Source organism: Canis lupus, chromosome 23 (assembly GCF_011100685.1).
Source record: "Canis lupus familiaris isolate Mischka breed German Shepherd chromosome 23, alternate assembly UU_Cfam_GSD_1.0, whole genome shotgun sequence".
In the NCBI taxonomy this organism is placed as follows: domain Eukaryota; kingdom Metazoa; phylum Chordata; class Mammalia; order Carnivora; family Canidae; genus Canis; species Canis lupus.
In genome coordinates, this window is record NC_049244.1 from 44067738 (window position 1) to 44088147 (window position 20410).

A 20410-nucleotide genomic window follows, 5' to 3' on the forward strand; every position below is an offset into this window, starting at 1 on the left:
AAAAAGTCCTAAACAAGGCTTAAAAAAAAAAAACCCAAAAGTTATTAGACGTGAAAAAATAGACTGCAAGAACCCTAAATTATTACACCAAAATCATATTTCTTTTTAAAAAAAAGTCTAACAAGTCCATATCATTAATTAAATTAATTAAAGTCAAAACATCTTATGAACAAAGTTATTCCACAAATACTTATTGTGGGTATACCATATGCCAGATGCAGTTCTATGTGCTGGGCATACATCAATGAATGAGTAAAATACGATTGGGCTTGTATTCTGGTTGGAGGAGAATGACCACTCCATTTAGTTAACTCCTAAGCATTATGAAGAAATCGCTGCAAACCTGTTAGAAAAGAACATTTGTTCCAACATTTTAAAAAGTTTTAGGAGGGAAAGGAATTTTTGCAAGAAACAGGAATAAGTTGAAGTCCCTTAGACACAAATAACTGGCGGGTGGGGGTAAGGGGGCATGATTTATGTACTAATTTTATCTCAAAGAAGAAAATAAAGAGATAATCTGGAAAGATATGTCCCAAGGAAGACTTCTTGATTCCTCAGCCAAACCAACCTGGGCTCCATTTCCCATTGTAATCCCATCCATCTATTTGTGTGCCTTCAAACAAAAATTACTTATTAAACTCATACTATATCCAAGAATATCAGATGCCCAAAAGCCTAGTTTCTGGTGTAGGAGACAAAGAAGTAATTGAAAAATTAAAGTGTAATATAAAATGTTCCACAAGAATGGTATAAGGATCTTGGTCAATCTTAAATGATCAAATCCACAGGGGATTCCTGAGCTGAGTCTTAAAACTGATTAGGAGTTGAGAGTATGCTATAAATTGCTAGTAACTTTAGGAATGGATAGGATTTGAGATGTCTGCATGGGAGTGGAAGGGGTTGCAACTGGAGAAGTTTGCATAAGACTTAACTTATAAAGGTCTTTCCATGCCAGGCTAAGGATATTATAGTTTACTCTGAAGTCTCCAACCAAATTTTGAAGTAGAAGAGTTCCATGAAAAGATTAGTATTTTAGAAAGTTCCATTTTAGGTAATGCAGATTCTCACCTTCTCTAAGAGTAAAACTGGAGGGAAGAAGACTAGTCTGGGAGCTGTATTAATTTCCTAGGGCTGTCATAGCAAATTAAGACAAATTAGGTGGCCTGAAAGAATAGATATGTGAAAGAAAAAAAAAGAATAGAAAAGTATTCTCTTACTGTTCTGGAGCCTAGAAGTTTAAAATCAAGATGTCAGAGCCACATACACTATCTCTCTCAGAAAGCTCTAGGAGAGGGATTTACCCTGCAAAAATCTTACTGGTTTATTTAAAATCCTATTTACCTATTGCTTATTGATTCTCATTTCCTTCTTTTTCAGTTGCAAAGTAGAAACTACTTTACTAATCTTCACATGTTTATAATTGCTCTCTCTGAACACTGGACTCAGGCCAAAATCTGTTAAATTTCTTTCCTTTAAATTCTAGGACAGTGAAGAGCTAAGAATAAAATGAAGATTTATCATTAAGACAAATAAGGTTATGACAGTCACTTAAGCCAGGAAATGACAAGAATTCTAAGTAAGGAGAGTTACTAGTCTGGTTTTTAAATAGCCGTGTTCATCATGAAGTCCCTCCACATGAATTTATTCAAGGAAATCCTCTTTCCTTAATATTTACCAATATATCACATATTTTAATAAATAACGCATTTTAGAATATTTTCTTTTATTAATAACTACCCTTATGATATCATAGTATTTATTAATCAATTAAAATATTGATTTTATAATTATAAAAACATCTTGAGGTCATTACCAATAATGTTGAAAATATATTAGCATTGGGTGGGAGGAGGGAGCATTGGAGGAGGATAGTCAAAGATACAAACTTCCAGTTATAAGATGAAGTACATAATGACTATAGTTAACATTGCTACATGGTAAATAGAAAATTTTTAAAAGAGTAGATCTGAAGAGTTCTCATCACAAGGAGAATTTACTTTTTGTTTTTATTATATCTATATGAAATGATAGAATTAACCTTATTGCAGTCATCATTATAATATGTGTAAATCAAATTTCATGCTGTACAACTCAAGCTTATACAGTGACATATGTCAATTATTTCTCAATAAACTGGGAAAAAGGAGATTTTTGTTTTTTGTTTGTAGAGGGAGAGAGAGAGAGACATGTAGGGAAGGGCAGAGAGAGAAAGGGACAGAATCTTAAACAGGCTCCATGCCCAGTGCAGAGTCCAACACAGAGCTTGACTTCACAACCCTGAGATCATGACCTGAGCCAAAATCAAGAGTTGGATGTTTAACCAACTGAGCCACCTAAGTGCCCCAAAAGATATATCTCAATATCAATATTGATCATTATCATTCTCAATCATGATCAATCACCAATAAAATCATGATCAGCAGTTTCTTTTCCTTTTTTTGCAGAGCAGTATTCTACTGTATGGATATACCACAATTTATTTATGTACCTGTTGACAGACTTCTGGGTTGTTTCAAGTGGTTTTAGCTATTACACATAAAGTTGATGCATAAAATTGTGGTAAAAAATAAAATATTGTGGTTCTATGTTAGTTTCGTGTAAATTAACCAATTTAATCTTCACAAAATCTGAAAAAAAATGTTATTATTACATCCATTTTACAGATGAGGAAACTGGAGCCTAGGGAAGTTACTTGCCAATAAGTAACAAAAACACTACAATAACACAGACAGTGTAGCTGAAGAGTCATTCTCAACTACTATGTTCTACTATGTAACAACACCTTGCATCATGTGATGCTTTGCAGTTTATAAAATGCTATCACATCATCTTTTTGCCAAAGCCAAGAGGTAAATATACCCATTTTCAAACCAAAGTTTCTGAGACTCAGAAAAGTTAAGCAATCTTTCCAAAGTCTAACAGCTGAGATATGATAAATCCAGGACAAGAAATCCAGTTTTCTCCAAATCTGTATCCCTTCTCCTATACTCTGCTTCCTTTAAAAGCAGTTAAAATTATTAACCTATGAAATGCATCTCAATAGTAAAAATTCTTATTTTCTTGTCAAATTATTCTGTTTTCTTTAAAATATCCAGAATTGATTCATTATATTTAGTGCTCTCTCTCTTTTTTTTTTTTTATGTGTGAAAGACATTCATACTCTAATAATGTAACATGAAGATCAGTTTGGGAATTAAGACCTATATCAGTGTTTTTTCTAATTAATTATAATTCATTATCAATTTAAGTAATCATTTGACATGTGCTGAACAACAGAACACTGCGTAAGGGAGTTAGCAGATTAAATTTCTGGTCCTGGTTTTATCAGTAACAAGTGAAACTGGATGAGTCACTTAACTACTCCAGGCTTCAATTGCCTCACCTATACAATAAGAGGACCCTCCAAGTTCTTACAGCTCTCTACAGCAATAAGAATTATGAAAAATCAGTATGTCTTTACAGGACACTTTCCATGTGCTTTACTAAGTTTGTGGCAAGTAAATAGAGAAATCTGTAAAAATTTATTCAACAGGGAAGTTTCAAAGAATACACTGAGCTCTTTCTATTATTCAGATACTGTACTACACTGAGCTCTTTCTATTATTCAGATACTGTACTAAATGTTTTTATGTGCATACTCTTGTTACACAATCCAAAATTACCCCAAGAACCTTAATCAATTCACTTGAAAATGTTGATTGGATACTGCTAAACCTGCTTTTTCTATTGCCAATGTTAATTACGCTCTACTTTCGTTTTGGCATCTTACCTTAGTACTGATTTTTCCTATGATGTTAACTGGCTTCATCTTGTATTTTTTCAGAGTACTTAACACATTCAATTAAAATTTAGTCAAGGATCAGAAGCCAGAGTCAGTAATTATTCAGCATTAAAAATATCCATATATATATATATATATATATATATATATATATATATATACACACACACACATATAAAACAATAGATTCATTATAAATCCTCAGAAATTTCACTTATTTATGAACTTTAAGCAATTAAAAGTTAATAGAAAAGGAAAAATAATTAACTTTGAAAACTGTAAAGGCACTGTAATGTCAAAATAATGCTGAGCGTTTACTTGTACTGCAGTATGTGTTAAAATCCATTACATTTTTTTTTCTTTTCCCTAGGTACAAATGTTACTGTAATGTGTTGATGCAAATTATATTTAAACTTGTTCTCTTTATTTAAAAGCCTTATGTTTTGTGTTAGGAGAGGACAGTTGTAAAATTATTAACTGTACATTAGTCTCATACTGATTTCAGAGGCTATTAACAATACAAACAACATCTTGGTGGTTGGGAATTAGCCTCAATCACAGCATATTCCATAGGAGTTCATCTTTACAATCTGTTTCATACTGCCTGCAAAACACAAAGCTATAAGCAACAGAACTGTTAGAATAGCAAATGAGGCTTGTATGTTAATAAATATTTGGCAGGTATGAAGGATCAGAATGGATTTTTTCAATGAATGGATGACATTTGGCTTTCTCAACAGCAACATATGGTCTTTATTGAGCATCTAATATGTGACAGTCATTGTTCTGAACAACAGGAATTTCATGAGCAATATTACACCAGCCTTTTCCTTGGCAGTAACATAGGAAGACCAAGATTTCTTCTATTATTTCAGCTTACGTATTCAAAGGGAGTTGATTAAATATTTCAACAAATAAAACCGTCACTACTTATATCTATCCAAGTATCTCTAAGGAAATTGAATATGTTGACCCTTATTTTTGGTTTTTCTTCCTCTATAGGCCTAAAGCCTTCGGGTGTTTGTGCTTAAATATTTCATGTTTATATGCTTGTACATTCGATGTACAACAATGCTAGGAGAAGACAGTTTTTCATATTATGTTCAAATTAAACTATAAATGGTTTTTAAAAATTAACTCCTTTTATCATTTGAGCTAAAATTTAATAAAATCAGAATACCCGAAACAAAAACAGATTAGCAAATATATGGGTTTCCTCAGTGTAGATTTAGGAATTCAAACCAACCTTAGAGTTATCAACACCAACAATGCCTATGAAAGCAAAGCTAGAATTATATGCTATTCTGAGTTCAATAGAGCAGGAATTCTGGAAAGGCTGTACATATTTTCCTCTTCTAAACTGAAATGCTAAAAAACAGAGGTAGAATCTATGACCAGTGAAAAGCTGAAAATTCTGATTCTTTCAGTAATTCAACTTTGTTACCACATTTGTGGGTATGATTGATATGCTCTGCAAAGACCAGAATAAAAGGAAGTTAGACAAAATGCAGAGGAACAATTTAGTTGGTCTTGAAGAAGAGTCTCTTAAACTCACTTATTAAAGTAAGGCAAATAATAAACCCTTGAGTATTAGAGATTTAGAAAACCATGAATAATTTGACTAGTCATCAACTTACAGACAAGGCATATGGGTTCTCATTTATGATCCTAGGCTAATTCATATATGGCATATTTCAAATCATTTTTAGGCAAATCACCTAGTACTTAATTACACTAGCCAGTCTTTGATATCTCTTTTTATACTGGGATGGGCGTTTTCACTTTTAGCAACATTTTCTACTTAAACTTAAAATAAAATGTGACAACTATTCAAGAAATTTGAATGGGCATTGTGTTTAAAGAAACACAATTTCTATTTAACAGAAATTTAAAATCCAGCTGTCAGGTAGAGTCCCAATAAGAAACAGAATTTACCCTAGCAGGATCATTGAAATTTTCAAAATCTTTATAGAAGTGTGGATAGGGGTAAGAAAATAAATAAGGTACAATAAGATACTTAGAGACAAGCAATAGTGGAAAACCATTACAACCCCTAGGACTAACGGGACGAAGAGAGCCAAGTGAAAACTGGAGCTATACAGAATGAGTTTCTCAGAATGAACTAGACACTTGGAGGAGTGACACTACTGCCAGAGACTCCATACCAAAGCAGAGAGGGAGCTGAGAAGAAATAACCCAACCTCCCGCCCTTCCGACCTTTTGCCTGTGCCCCCTTTTTAACCAAATCCAACAAAATACCAGAACCAGAAGCTAAATCCAATCTTCCATTGACCAATTTCAGCCAGAGGCCAACCAGCAGGACAACCAGATGATGTCTTCAGTAGTAGTCAATCTCTCTAGGAACAGAGAAACATAGAAGATACTGAATGGATTTTTGCAGTGTATGGGTGCAAATGGAGATTAATCATCACACCAGAAGGGCTAAGTGCCCTTCATTTTTTTTTAAAGATTTTATTTATTTATTTGAGAAAGAGAGAGAGAGAGAGAGAGATGGTGTGAGTGAGGTGGGGAATGGGGGGCAAAGAGGTAGGGAAAAGGACAGGCAGGTTCCACAGAGCGCAGAGCCCTACCTAGGGCTCTATCTCACTACCCAGAGATCAAAGCCTGAGGCAAAACCAAGAGTCAGACGTTCAACTGACTGACCTATCCAGGTCAGGGTCCCTTTTTGGAGTTCACCAAGTGACAATAGCATGAAGATAAAAAGCTTTCAAATGTATTCTCCAAGACAGTGGTTATTACAAAGCTACCACAAAATGGCAAATCTAAAACCAATGCTCCTAAACCTAGGCTTTTTCTCTGAAAAACGGTATGATCCTGTCTTCTGGAGTGAAGAACAGAAGTCACATTTCTAAAATAAATTTATACTTGAAATATTATTTTAACAAACTCTATGAGCCAGATACTCCATTCTACATATGTACCCTTGAGAAATGTGTATGTAAGTGAAACCATATACAGGCATGTTCATCCCAACAATACTCATATTAGCCAAAATGTCAACCCAAATAGCTATCCACAAAAGAATTCATGTGGTAGGTATATCAATACATTTAAATACTCTGTCATAATAAAAATTAGCAGGCAGACACTATTCATAACAACATAGAAAATTGGGACCAACTAGATGTAGAGCAATATACATTAACAGTATAGTTCTGTCTACATGACATTTAAAATCTATGCTGTTTAAAGATATATTCATATGTGGAAAAAGTGCAAAGAAAAACAAAGAAATAATTATCATAAAGGTCAGCATACTGGTGACCTCTAAAAGGAATGTGATAGAAAAGAGACACAATAGGGGCTTCTCACATTCTGGCAATGTTCTATTTTTTTACTTGCACGGTATATTAGTTAGCTAGAGATGCCTTAACAAAATATCACAGACTGGGGGCTTAAATAGTAGACATTTATTTTCTTATAATTCTGGAGTCTGGAAGTCCAAGACCAAGGTACTGCTAGGGTTGATTAAGGCCTCTCTCCCTGACTTTTACAGGGCTGCTTTCTCACTGCATCCTCATGTGGCCTTTTTTCCATGTACTTGTGTAGGGGGAGAGAGTGTTCTTGTGTCCTCCCTCCTTCCTGTAAGGACACCAGTCCTACTGGATTAAGGCCCCACCCTTATGACTTCACTTAACTTTTATTATCTGGTCTATCTCCAAATACTGTCATACTGGAGTAAGGGATTCAATGCATGAACTTTGGGAGGACAAAATTCAGTGGCATAACACACGGTCCTTACATGGATGTTTGCATCTCTATGTTCATTGCATCATTTTTTACATTAGCCAAATTATGGAGGCAGCCCAAAAGTCCATCAATAGATGAATGGATAAATAAGATGTGGTGTATATGTGCAATAGAATGTTATTCAGCCACAAAAAAAGGAATGAAATCTTTCCATTTGCAATAATATGGATGGAGCTAGAGAGTATAATGCTAAGCAAAATAAGTCAGAGAAAGACAAATGCCATTTGATATCACTCATATGTGGAAATTAAGAAACAAAACAAATGAGCAAAGGAAAAGAAGGGGAGAGAGAGAGAGAGAGAGAAACCAAGAAACAGATTTTTAACTATACAGAACAAACTGATGGTTACCAGAAGAGAGTGGGGTGGGTGAAATAGGTGATAGGGATTAAGGTGTGTACTTGTGATGAACACCAGGTGTTGTATGGAAGGGTTGAATCACTATATTGTACACTTGAAACTAATATTATGCTGTACGTTAAGCATGCTGGAATTAAAATTAAAAACTTAATAAAAATATTAAAACATTAAAGAAAATTGGTAGGAAAGGTTGTTACTCAAGCCTCCTAAATTATCACTTCAGTATTTCTTCTTACCTATAATAAATGCTTGCCTATGAAAGGAAAATAATGTCAAGGTGAAACAGACTTTTCTAAATTTCAAGTAGTAGAAATCAAATATGTCATATTAAGGCTAGATTACTCTTTGAATAAATTATTTCACAGCTCTAATTAGGACTCTATTTTAAGTTACATTTAATTTTAGAAGGCCTTTTTCCTCCTGCCCTAGAATTGCTTTCTTGCCACTTTTCTGTCCCTGAGGACATCACTCGTTTATCAGTAAGCTTGACCCTTACTGTGATAAATCCCAGTCCAAAGTCACCCAGAATAAAATTTTATATATTTTATTGGCACACCGGTATTATTTTAATTATTATTTATGATGTTTTCATACTATAATTCTTCCCTTCTGAGATCAAACAATGCAGTTATATTTTCTATGTTGTATCTCTTTCGAAAAACAGATGCTTAGCACATGTGTCTGGAACAAATAGTCTTCATCATCAAAGGAGGTACACCTATGATGCCTTTCCCAAAGACGTGGCAGAAACAAAATGTTTTGGATTTTTTTCTAATTTATTATATCTGGTGACTGTCATAATTAAGGATTAGGAACCAAAGGAAATTATTTCAAAGCATAAAATTTCCTGGAAAGGAATTATCTAATTATCAAGAAACCTCTTCATGTAAAACTCAAAATAGTCAAGTAGAAGAAACACAGGAAATAATTTTTAAAACATTTTTATGTAAAATGTTACATACATATAGAAGAATACCTGAAATAAATATATGACACGATGTCTGGGTGGCTCAGTGGTTGAGCATCTGCCGAGGATGTGATCCTGGAGTCCTGGGATTGAGTCCCAAATCGAGCTCCCTGTGTGAAGAATGCGTCTCCCTCTGCCTATGTCTCTGCTTCTCTATGTGTGTCTCTAGTGAATAAATAAAATCTTAAAAAAATAAACATATGACTTATTTTGCTTAGCATTATAGTCTCTAGCTCTATCCATATTGTTGCAAATGGAAAGATTTCATTCCTTTTTTATGGCTGAATAACATTCTATTGTATATATACACCACATCTTCTTTATCCATTCATCTATTGATGAACTTTTGCGCTGCTTCCATAATTTGGCTACTGTAAAAAAAAATGATGCAATAAACATAAGGATGCTAATATCCCTTTGAACTAGTGTTTTTGTATTGGAGGAGGCAATAAATACCCACTAGTATGATTACTGGATCATAGGGTAGTCCTATTTTTAACTTTTGAAGAAACTCCAAACTATTTTCCACAGTGCCTACACCAGTGCAAGAGGGTTCCTTGTTCCTATCAACAGTGCAAGAGGGTTCCTTTTTCTCCACCTCCTCATCAACACTTGTTGTTTCTTGTGTTTTTGATTTTAGCCATTCTGACAGGTGTGAGGTGGTATGTCATTGTAGTTTTGATTTATAGTTCCCTGATGATCAGTGATGCTAAGTATCTTTTCATGGGTCTCTTGGCCATCTGGATGTCTTCTTTGGAGAAATACCTGTTCATGTCTTCTGCCCATTTTTAATCAGATCATTTGTTTTCTGGGTGCTGAGTTTTATCCAATTTTTATATATTTTGGATACCAACCTTTTATCATATGTCATTTGCAAATATCTTCTCCCATTCAGTAGATAGCCTTTTAGTTTTGTTGACTGTTTCTTTTGCTGTGCAGAAGCTTTGTATTTTGATGTATCCCAACTTCTACTGTTTCTTTACTAATATAAAACTCCTTTTCCCAACATATTTTTCTTATGACCTGAAATGTTTTGACATTTATTTTGTTTTCATACTTGCTTATTTTTTCTTTTATTTTTTTTTCATTTTTTTCTTTTAAATAACTTTCCCTGGAAACCAAATCCTAAAATGAAAAAACACCACAAAAAATACTCTTTAGTCATCACCTTTCCCTTAAGGTAGCACCTTAATTCTGTCTTTTCCTTCCCTAACAAACTTGTTAAGAAAGTCTATACTTATTCTGTCGAACTCCTAATTATTTCCCAACCTGTTATAATGGGGTTTTGCTCCTCCATTCTACAGAAACCACTTTTGCTGGCCATGAACCTCCTCCTATTTGAGGAGGAGGAGATTCAGTGATATTTTTTTGGGTTCACATGTTTGCATCTGACACTTAATACTCTCTTTTTCTTTAAACCAAGATTTAGCAAAGCACAGCCTGCTCCCTGCTTTTATAGGGCCCATGAGCCTAGAAGAGTTTTCACATTTTAAAATGGTTTAAAGAAAGTTAAATGAAGAATAATATTTTGACATATGAAAATTATATAAAATTTGAATGTCAGTGTCCGTAAATAAAGTTTTATTGGAACACAGACATACCTACTTGCTTATCTATGGCTGTTTTCTCCCCTCATAGGCAGAGTTGTATGGTTGTCTAAAAAGCCTAAAATATTTACTATCTGGCCCTTTGCAGAAAAAGTTTGCCAGTGCCTACTTAAAAGTTACTCCAGCCAAGTTTTCAGGATGCCTGGAAAAGCTCCTACTTCTCTGATAAGATCTCCCAGGGCTGTTGTGAAAATTAAACTAGACAACATATGCAAAATAAGTAAGACAGCATCTGTCTCACAGTTTGTGTTCGAAACAATGTTAGCTCTCTTGTCTGCTGACTCTTCCCCCTCTGTCTATCATTTAGATATGGGTTTCCCGAGACTTCATCTTAATTTTTCTCCTCCCTTTTCTCTTCACTCTCTTCTGTAAACCTCATTTTCTCCCATAACCTCAAGTATCATTTCTACATTCACGAGTCCCAAAACCACATATCCCAGCCCAGATCCTGCTTTACTTGGATGTCCTTCAAGAAACCAAGCTGAACACAGCCAAATTTAAATTCATCCTTTCTTTAAAATATGTTCCCCTTTGGTATTCCTGATTTCAGTTAATAGCACTGCCATCCACCCAACCTCCCAACCCAGAAATCTCATCTTTTCCTTTGTGTCTCTCTCTCACCCTTCATATCCAACTAGTCAGTTGATGAATCCTTTCCATTGCATTTAAGAAACTTATTCCGCCATCCACAGAGCCAGCACTTTAGTTGAAGTCCTCTTCATTTTTCTTCTGATATTTTAAATTTGTCTCCTGGAATTTCTCACTCATTGGGACCACAATCTGGTCCCAGTAGGATATATCCTTTACATTTCCACCAGAATTACTTATTTCCTTCTTACATAACAAATGATATTATAGGACTCCCTACTCAATGACCTCCATGACTCTCATTACTCACAGGATAAGTCAGATACTTGAACCTGACCTTTCAAAATCTTCCCCCACCTCATCCATTCATCCCTTCATCAAATTTTTATTGAGCGTGTACTGTGTACTATGTGCCAACTGTTATGCCAGACTAAGGGTACAGAAGTGAATAAGGCCACCATGATCTTTGCTTGCTGGGGGATTCCAATACAGCAGAAGAGATCAAGATTAAACAAAGAACCATTACCCTCCTCCCCATATTGGAAAAGATACATTGTCATGGTGTCATCTGTACATGTAGTGACCTCTGTCTAGAATACTATAACCAAAGCAAAGCTCAAACATCCCCCTGGTATGGTAACTTTCTCCAGCTGGGCTATCAGAGTTAATTCTGGACTTCTTTGCATTCCCTGAATATATCTCTAATGTTTAAACATAGTGTTATACAGCCCTGCTAATTTTGTGTTTTTTTAGTTTTAGCCATTCTTTCATTTGCAAATATCTCCCTGAATTGTGAGCATCTTATATTCAGAGGCTATGTCTTATTGATGCCCTCATGCCTAATCCAGTAGTTATTATTGGTGCTTTAATTAATTAATAGTATCTCTTCTGTGACTAAAGGCCCAAAATTGGCTTATGTCTACACTATAATAATAAGCGATATTTGAAACCAATCAAATAGTAAGAAAATATTTAAAGAGACAGCATATGTTGTACATCGATAATGATGTGAATAAAATAGTACTTTATTTGCATTTTTAAGTAATTAATTTAAAATTTTTTACTTTTACATTTTGTTCATTGAGGAAAGGCCAAATGATTTGCCAATAAAAGTATATTTTATCTGTTAATGCATAATTTTTATCCAGTAATTTTATGTCTTATTTTAATATGTTCAAAGTATAGTTTCATAAAATATAAATCTCTTTGCTAAGAAATATTTGAAAATATTATCCTCACAGTAAGATATTTGTCTTATACGAATAATATATTTACATCCTGTAGATCTTCAAGTCATAAACAATGCAGAAAATAGAGAATGATGGATGGGCTGCAGAAAGATTCAAGAAAATAATTATAATAATAACTATTCTAATCTTTAAGATGTGCCAAAGGGGAGATCCAGGAAATTACCAAGCAGTTAACATCAATACTAGGAAAGAATAAGAACAAATAATAATAGAATTGATCAAGAAGTACTTAGGCAAGAACAACTTAATGAACAACTAGCAGCATGAGTTCATGTAGAAAGATCGTGGAATATTAACCAGACAGAAAGTGTGAGTACAAGCAGAGTCAGGCAAAGGAACCTGAATTTGTCTATTTAAAATTATACAATAGCCATTGAAAACGTTCCTTAAAATAATCCTATAAGGATAAATATAAAATTAACTTTTGGCTGATATACTAGAAAAGATAGGACCTCATTTTTAAAAATTTGCTAGTCAGAAGAAACCTTCAACCCAACCACACTTCCACCAGCAGATTCAAAGAGGTACATAGGAGTGGTGCTAGTATTACTTCAATACTCTTACTTCATCTCCCAACAAACAATTGCTCAAACTTTGCTAATAAGTAGTTTTCAAGCCATCCAAATGTAAACTGTTTATATGGGTTGTCTTTGTGAATGCCTCTAACATGAAAACTAGTGTAGATGAAATCCTAACTAGATGACTTCTGTTAGCAACACAGGGGCAGCAAGTGAGTACATTAAGTTTTGTGTTGTTGTTGTTTTTTGTTTTGTTTTGTTTTGTTTTTAAGATAATTTGCTTATGTGTAGGGAAGTATTTTGGGACTGCATGGTCAAGTTAAAAATTGTAAATGGGAAAAAAAAAATTGTAAATGGGCCAGAGGAAGCTTCATTCAATAGGAATGGTCTCTAACCCAGCAAGGCTCAGAACAGCTATAAACATCTCCCCTTTGCCTTTCACTGATTAGGGAGGAGCCTTCTGCTTGGACCAGGTATCCTGCAGCTCAATCCACAGGGCAGGAGTGTATCCTAGGCCAGCATGGGTGTTCTCAAGATGGCCAGATGCCAAAGAAGCATTAGCCAAGTGGGCAGCCTGATATCATGACCTATGTAGTGACTAAAGGACAGCCAAGATGATTGTGTGAATGAACAATCTGACAGTAAGTAAAGGGTCACCCACCAAAACTGAACCAAAACAAATAATGTGGTGGAAAATATTTAGATTGTACTATTCTGAAAACAACAGGAATTTAACTAAAATTGGGATAGCCTAATTTCCTTATCTTTCCTCAACCACTTAAATTCAAACACAATTTTACAAACATCACTCATTTTTCTAGAATTTTTAATCTGAAAATCTGTTGAATTCTTTATATGGTCAAAATATATCCTGCTTGCCACCCTAAATACCTACCTTATTCTTCCTAAATACTTCATTTCTCAACACCTCCACCGTTTTAGCAATTATATAAAACCTCCTCCTTTTAAATTAAATATTCAGTGAATTTATACAACTCTTCTGTATGTCATTTCCTCTATCCCAATTAAATGATTATTAATAATGAGGTTCATAGGGGCATCGAAGTGGCTCAGTCACTTAAGCATCCAACTCTTGGTTTCGGCCCGGGTCGTACTCTCAGGGTCCTGAGATCTAGCTGTGTGTTGGGCTCTGCTCTCAGCAGGAAGTCTGTTTGAGATTCTCTCTCTTTCAAATAAATAGATCTTCAAAAAAATAATGATGTTTATAAATTTAAAACACTGATATATTACAACTCTCTTGTTGGGAATTTTATTTGTGTAGGATTTTTTAAAATTCTTTCCCATCATCTATCAACATTTTTATTTATAGTATCAATATACTAACTTTGCTTTTTTTTTTTTAGAGAGTGAAATTAATTCAATACTAAATCAATCCATCTTCACTTACTACATCTGATTTCATCTCTAAAGTTAAGAATAGCTTTATTCCTACTAGTTTTTCCTTCATTCCTCATGAACATTTAAATAAATATTAAATGTTTAATCATAGTTAAAGTCAAATATAACTTTGAGTAACAGATTCTACTCTTAGATCTTCCAAGCCTCTACAATTATGTCACATTTGCCAGTTTCTTGGATAACATTTATTGGACTATTCTTATGCTCTGGTGAGTTATAGAACCTTGCAAATGTTCATTCTCTATCTTTATAAATGAAGATAGTAAGAAATAGTAGAAAGGCTGTTTCCTTAATGATATATGAAGTTTATAACTTGGTTTTTTTAAGAGGTTACATCTGTAAAAGAATATTCAACAATGCTCTTTTGTTGTCATAGTCATATCTTTCTCTATATTCCTATAAAACTATTTAAAGCAAGGATATCAATTTTGGTAAAGTACATTGTATAAGACAGATCTATATCTTATCAAAAATATTTCTTAGAATAGTGACTATATTTGAATAATTGGACAACATACATGCTTAAATTATTGGAGTTAACTTTTTCTAAAAGCTAACTTTTAAAAAATACTAACTATAGAACAGGCTCTGTTCTATTTCCTTTACATATATTAATTAGTTTACTCCTCACTCACAATGAATCAGGTACTATTCGTACTCACACTTTAATAATAATTAAACTCAACTACAAAAAGGTTAAAAAACTTGCTCAAGTTCATATAACTTATAAACAGAATATTGAAAATTGGAAAACCTTATTTTATGGAAAGATCTAGATGTCCACTGCTTTGGCCAACCTTTACTGTTGCCTCTTAAGAAAACAGAAAATGGACTCCAGGTCTCTAAACATCTCTTTCCATAAAATCATGCTACTTTATATTTTCAAAAACAGTCACATAAAGTTCAAGGGATTAAGTGATAACCTCTGGCAGATGTGAGTGGGAAAATTAAAAACTGGCGTGTGATCTGAGTCTTTGAAGACAGCCAAGTTTTCAAATGGCAAAGGTTGGAAGGTAGTCGAGAAATGGATCAATATGGGCAAAAAACCTGAAGAGATATGAAAGGCACATCTGAGAAAATCTAAGTATAAGGTAAAAATTTTAAAAGCTGGAGAGAGAGAAATTGGAATCAAAATGAAATTCTTTCTGTAAGTTTAAACTTGACAAGGCTTAATGATATATTCTTTGAGAAAAATTTTAGAGCAAGAAAAATATAGAAAACATAGGTGTTTCTTTCCATTTTGAGTACTGTAAGTGGCCTGTGCATGAATTCCAATTTATAATCACCAGTAGCTATACGATGAATTATTTGGAAGTACTATACATAGGATAAGAGTACATGATGCGATCAGTCTTACCCAATCAATGTTCTCTCGAGACAATAAACCAAAGAACATGCAGGAGTAGATTACATTAATGTCTGCCATAGTATCCATCTCAAAAGCCTGGCTATATTCTCTTAGCAACTCTACAGTCACTAGGATGGACTCCATTTGGGAACAAACCTGAACACTGAATATTTATGTATGTTTATTAACACTTTTTTCCTCATATAAATGCCAAGTACTGACTTGTCATAAATATGAAAGAACCAACTGCACATTCTAAACCATAGGAATGCCCTAGAGTACAGGTGGCACAAGGTGGCACACTCATGTGGTTGCAGCCATTAGACTTTCAAGTTTAGTGTCAGCAAAATGTGTCCACACAGTTGTTCCTTGTTTTCCAAACAGTTTCTGAGCGAAGTTCCCTACCTTCTAGTTCACCCTGCTATGCCGATGTAACTGTTATACAAAATTCGGGTAATATACACAAACATAAAAAGCAAATATAATCTAAAGGTATCCATAAGTATGCCCTTCAAATAACCACTGTTAAAGTACAACCATTTTTTTCTATGCATATGGGTGTGTGTATATTTGAAGCTGGGTTTCAAATCCCTGTCTCTAGTCGTAAATCCTTAGCTCACCCTTTTGCACAGGATCAATGTGTTATTATATCCAGAAAAGCCAAGTGTTTAAACCATACCATTACTCAGCTGATTCACCACAATAATGATGCCATTAATTTCTTGAAAACTTTTCCTTCTCATCTGCTTGTTTCTGATGATACAATGTCCCTAAGAGCAAAGCCTACCCTTTCCAGAAGTTTCACCCAAAACAGCTGACTCTCTACTCAAGACTGGTCCTCAAAACTATCATCATTTCTAAAAACAAGGAGGAATTTAGTACAGACATGATGGTGGTTAGTGATTTATAGCACTAAGTCAATTTTAAAATATGAGGCTCTCCTGAACTTCATATAATAATTACAGAAACATTTCCAAATTTCATTCCCAGACTCTGGCATTTGGTTGTCACATTAGTTGAAAAGACTATTTTCCATTATCCCCATTGGAATTGTCTTGGTACCTTTATCAAAAATCAAGTGAGCATAATATGCTAGAATTTCTGGACCCAATTCTATCCCATTGATCTGTATACCAATCTTTACACTAATAAAACACTGTTGAAGTTATTACAGCTTCACAGTAAATTTTGAAATCAGGAATGTGAGTCCTCCAACTTTGCTCTTTTTTCAGAATTGTTCTGGATATTCTGCATCCCTTGCACTTCTACCTGAATTCTAGGATCATCTTGTTTATTTCCCCAAAAACAGCCTATTGGGATTCTGATGGAGACTGTGTTAATCCATATGTTATATGGAGATTACTGCCATTTTCATAATATTAAGTTTTCCAATCCATGAACATAGAATGTCATTCCATTTATTTAGGTCTAATTTAATTTCTTTCAATGTTTTATGGTTTTAGAATACAAGTTCTACACTTTTCAAAATTTATTCCTAAGTATTTATTTTTTTGACCTATGGTAAATGCATTTTTTCCTCATTTCATTTTTGGATTGTTTCTTGCTGACCTCGCTTATTAGCTCTAATAGCCCTTAATTGATTCCTTAGGATTTTCTAAATATAAGATCATGTCATTTGCACATAAAAATACTTTTATTTCCTTTCCAACTTAGATGACGTTTATTTCTTTTTCTTGCCCAGCTGCCCTGGCTAGAACCTATAGCACGATTCTGAATAGAAGTGAGGAGAGACAACATTTTCGTTTTAATCTTAGATGCAAAAACATTTGGCCTCTCACCATGAAGTATGATGTTAGCTTTTCATAGATGGGTTTTACTGACTACGTTCCTTTCTAGTCCTAGTTTGTTGGGTATTTTTATCATGAAAGGATGTTGAGTTTTGTCAAATGCTTTTCCTGATTTGTTGAGATGATCCTGTGGTTTTTTGGTCCTTTAATATATTGATAGGATGTGTTGCATCCATTGATTTTGAGTAAACTAATCTTGCATTTCTGTGATAAATCTCACTCGATCATGGTGTACAATCATTTTTATATGTCACTGGATTCAACCTGTTAATATCTGTCAAGGATTTTTATCTACATTCTTGAGAGATATTTATCTGAGTTGTCCTTTCTTGTTCTGTCTTACCTGGTTTTAGTATCAGGCAATAGTGGCCTCACTGCATGAGGGAAGTGATCCTCTTTTGCGTTTTGGAGGGATCCCTGGGTGGCGCAGCGGTTTAGCGCCTGCATTTGGCCCAGGGCGCGATCCTGGAGACCCGGGATCGGATCCCACGTCGGGCTCCCAGTGCATGGAGCCTGCTTCTCTCTCTGCCTGTTTCTCTGTCTCTCTCTATCTCTCTGTGTGACTATCATAAATAAATAAGAAAAAAAAATTTAAAAAAAAAGACAAATTTTGCGTTTTGGAATAGCTTATGAAGAAATTCTATTAATTCTTCCTTAAATACGTGGTCATATTTTGTTCGTTAACTTTTTCTATTTTTTTTTAAGATTTTATTCATTTATTCATGAGTGACAGAGAGAGAGAGGCAGAGACCCAGGCAGCTGGAGAGGCAGGCTCCCTGCAGGGAGCCCGACGCGGGACTCGACCCCAGGTCCCCAGGATCGCGCCCCGGGCTGAAGGCGGCGCTAAACCGCTGAGCCACCGGGGCTGCCCACTATTTTTTTTTCTACTTTTATTTTTTTTAATAATAAATTTATTTTTTATCGGTGTTCCATTTGCCAACATACAGAACAACACCCCGTGCTCATCCCGCCAAGTGCCCCGCAGTCGCCCGCTCCCCTTCCTCCACCCCTAGCTGGTTTCCCGGTTAGCCGTGCAGCTCTGAGCGCCGGCCCCAACGCGGAGGCCGTAGATGTCCACCCTTTCAGCGCCTGAACCTCAAATCCATCTATGCAGTGATCCACGACAGGATGGCCAAAGCCGGAGTTCCAGGAAGGAGACGTCGGCTCATTCCTCCTTAAAAAGTTCTCCCAGTCGAGCGCGGGCGAGCGCCGGGGGCAGCCCCGGGCCGTGAGCGCGCCCCGCCCCCGCCCCCGCCCCCGCCCCCGGCCCTGGTCCCCGCCCAGGCCTCGACCCCCGCGGGCAGCCCCGGAGCCCCGCGCCCCGCGCCCCGCGCCCGGGGATGCTGCGCGCATCCCCCGCCTGCGCCCGCGTCTGGAGGCGGGAGGCGGGAGGCGGGAGGCCGGGTCCCGGGGGCGGGGCGGGGCGGCCGGGAGAGGATGCTCGGCGGGGCCTGGGCCGCGGCACCTCCGGGGCGGCGCCGCCCCTCGCTATAAACCCGGGGCTGCCGGGTCGCCGAGGACTGCAGCGCCTGGCAGCGGGGCCCGCGGCCGCCGGTACCGGTGGGCGCAGCGCGGGGACCCGGGGAGCGCCCCGGAGGGCGGGGGCGGGGACCCGACGGCGGGCGGGCGCTGGGCGGCTGCGGGCACCGCGGAGACGCCCCCGCACCCACCCGCACCCGCACCCGCACCCGCACCCGCACCCCCACCCCGCACACCAGGCGAGGGGCGCAGGGCTGCGGGGACCACCGGGGGCTGTTCGCCGCGCGGCCCCCGGATCTCGTTCCGAGTCGACCAGACCCTTCGGAGCCACAAGCGCGGACTCCGCGGGACCGGGATGCAACCAGGAAAACTTTCTTCCCGAGGCTTTTAGCCGCATCTCCAGGGCGAAGCCGGCGTGAGTCCTGCGGGGCGTCCGTTTAAAAGTTGTGCTGCTTCTCAGGTGAAGTTCCCGGCGCCCCCGCCCCCCCGCCCCGCGGCCCCGGCAGCTCGTGTCCCCCCGAGCCCGCCGCAGGCCGACTGGGGGCCCTCGGAACTGCACTGGGTCCCCACCTGGAGCTCACTCCCCCGCCCTCAGCTGCCCCCGGGGGCCCTCTGGTTCCTCAGACCCGCAAGGGCACAAGCCTGGGCGTCCCCACGGCCCGACCCCCACGGCCCTGGCCGGCACCTCTGGAACGGAGGCGGGGTTTTAAGAGCAGCTCCTGTTGGCTGCTCTCCTCCACCGCCTACCTAGAACCCCATTCCCCGGCCACCCCCCCCCCCCCCCCCCCAGCCTTCTTCTCCCCAAGACCTCAGCAAGTCTCTCCCAGGGCCTCTCCCGCCCCGCCGCTTTGGGGCACCCAGTAGAGACCCCCGCTCTTGAACCCACCTGGGGCTACTTTGCCTCCTCTGCTTCCTGCTGGGGCATCAGACTGCTGCGACTGGCCCTCAGAACCCCTCTTCTCAGTGGAAGTCTGGGTGCCCATGTTCCCCCGGGATCAAATTTGGGACTTGGCTACATTTATTTCTAGTGTCATTCAGACAAGAGAAAAGTAACAGGGAGGGACGCGAGAAATCTGGGACCCTACTGCTCTGTCTTAGGACTTTGTTGAGCAACTCGTTTCTCCTAAAGGTGCCTTGTCCCCAACATCGTTCGGTAGATACCGGCTGAGTGGCCTGGGTCCCCAGGCGTTTACTGCCTGTAGCATAAGCTGTGACCGTTTTGTACGTTTTCTCTGCGGCACCGTCTGCTTCCCCGTGTGCTGTGGAGCGTCCCTAGCTCTAGAGGCCCCGCTGGATCATCTCTGTTTAGGCTGTTCTGCATTCTAACCCGTCCCACGCAGACAGTGCAGGGGGGAGCACAGGAGCCCGACCGAGAGACCCCCTTAAATGGCCCTGTACTCTCAGCAGAGTATTTCACAGCTCTGAACCTCAGGCCCCAGGCCATCAGGTTCCCTCCAGTGAGTGATGAAATCCCTTGATTCCTTTTGTTTCCTAGTGAGTTGCTTAAAAAATAGT

General features: G+C 37.8%; 1 protein-coding gene and 1 long non-coding RNA gene across 4 annotated transcripts in view; one reads left to right on the plus strand and one right to left on the minus strand.

Moving 5' to 3' along the window:
• Positions 1 to 4548: 4548 nt before the first annotated feature.
• The window catches only part of LOC119865416, a 204987-nt gene continuing 189125 nt past the window's right edge, over positions 4549 to 20410 (minus strand). For both annotated transcript variants that reach the window (XR_005377167.1, XR_005377166.1), the window contains exon 3: positions 4549 to 6138. This is a non-coding gene — a long non-coding RNA (uncharacterized LOC119865416). The remainder of the gene's footprint in view (positions 6139 to 20410) is intronic.
• The window catches only part of AGTR1 (angiotensin II receptor type 1), a 47518-nt gene continuing 46176 nt past the window's right edge, over positions 19069 to 20410 (plus strand). For both annotated transcript variants that reach the window (XM_038571160.1, XM_038571159.1), the window contains exon 1: positions 19069 to 19355. The gene's annotated coding sequence lies outside the window, so the exon portion shown is untranslated. The remainder of the gene's footprint in view (positions 19356 to 20410) is intronic.